The sequence below is a fragment of the Athene cunicularia genome (assembly GCF_003259725.1).
Source record: "Athene cunicularia isolate RWA chromosome 4 unlocalized genomic scaffold, athCun1 chr4_part1, whole genome shotgun sequence".
Taxonomy (NCBI): Eukaryota; Metazoa; Chordata; class Aves; order Strigiformes; family Strigidae; genus Athene; species Athene cunicularia.
Window position 1 is genome coordinate 5,402,432 of NW_020799098.1, and position 1,551 is coordinate 5,403,982.

Genomic DNA, 1,551 nt, shown 5'->3' on the forward strand with positions numbered 1-1,551 from the left:
CTCCCGCACGGGCTGGAGGCCTGGGCCGAGCCGGCTCCCTTCCTCCTCCTCCTCCTTCTCCTCCTCCTCCCCCTCCTCCGGGAGGCTGGGACTTGTAGTGCTGCCAGCCGCGAACTACAGCGCCCACAATGCTCGGCTCGGGGTGCCCGCCCCGCAACCCCGCAGCAACTTGTATCGATGTAGGTACACGGATGGACAGCGAGGGATCGGCTTTGCCGGGGACGGAGGGGTTGAGGCTTTCCCGAACAGTGCGGAGGGACGGGAATTGTCCCACCTGGAGGTGCTGGGGGAGGAGGGAGGGTGGCGAGGGGAGCCCCTGCCCGGCGCCAGGCAAAGCAGGCAGCTGGAACTCTGCCTGCGCTGCCAGAGGTTCTAGGGAAGAGCCTTTCCTGGACTTTTACTCAAACTTTGTAGCACGAAGTAGCTGGAAAGTTTTTCCCTGTGTTGGGGGTTAAGGACTGGCGAGGCTGGGAGCGATGCTGTGTGCGGGACTCCCCAGGAGGACCATGGATGTGACAAAGGACGCGGGTCCTCTGAGCAGGCTGTGACCACCCGACACTCCCTAGTCATCACCCAACCCTGCAGAGGGTCAGGATAAAACCCACTGGAGGTTTGTCTGTCCTGGAGCACATACAGCCTTTTTTGTTTGCTTGTTTTCTTCCATATTTTTCCCCTCCTCTATCCTGGGTTGGCATCTGCTGAAACCATTTCTGAAAAATATTAGAGAATCAGACCAACCTTCAGGTACCTCGGCATTTCCAGGCCTGGGGGCCACGTTAAGACCATGCACAAAGCGTTTCCATTTCTCTCCAGGCTGCAATTCTGCCAAGACAGATGAGAATCCCTTATTACTCACTCCAAGGTCAGACCACAATGTGCAGAGAATAATCTTTTTTGGTTTTTTTGCTTTACACAACAGAAGAGCTGCTGTTGGCTCTTTTTCCAAATTCTGTGCATGACTGACTTGTTTTGTTGCCAACCTCTGTGATTCTACTGTGATTTTTAAGGGCTAGAAACGTTTCCTTTTGTTTTCCCTGGTTTTCAGCACACCAGTCTGTGAACAATGGAGTGGCATTTCAACAAAGACTCTATTATCATTACCCAGGCTTATCTCAGTGCGGTATGGCCTCACCTTTCTGCACAGAGCAGGTGACTTGTTATGAAGAGCAGCATGTGATTGCCATACAGTGTTTTCTGTTAGCGGGCAACGATCCTTCCTGCAAGTTACACATTTTAAAGTGCAAATACGCACATCTAGTAGGGTATCTGTTTCAGAAAGGATCAGACCAAAGTGCTGTGTTCCTCCATGATGCATTAACAGTAAAACGGAAGGAGCAGCTGACTGGGGTGGGGGGTTGTTCTGTTCAGTATCCTAAATGTTTGACTGCTGCCTGAAACAGAAAAACAGCCACTGGGGGTTTTACACCAATTCAGGAAGCCCATCCTTACATGTAGGCATCTCTCGAAACCCCTCAGAGTGGGGAGTTAGCCCAGAAGTTAAGGATGGGCTGATAAACGTGTTTGTATCCTCACAGCAATGGCTGATGGCTT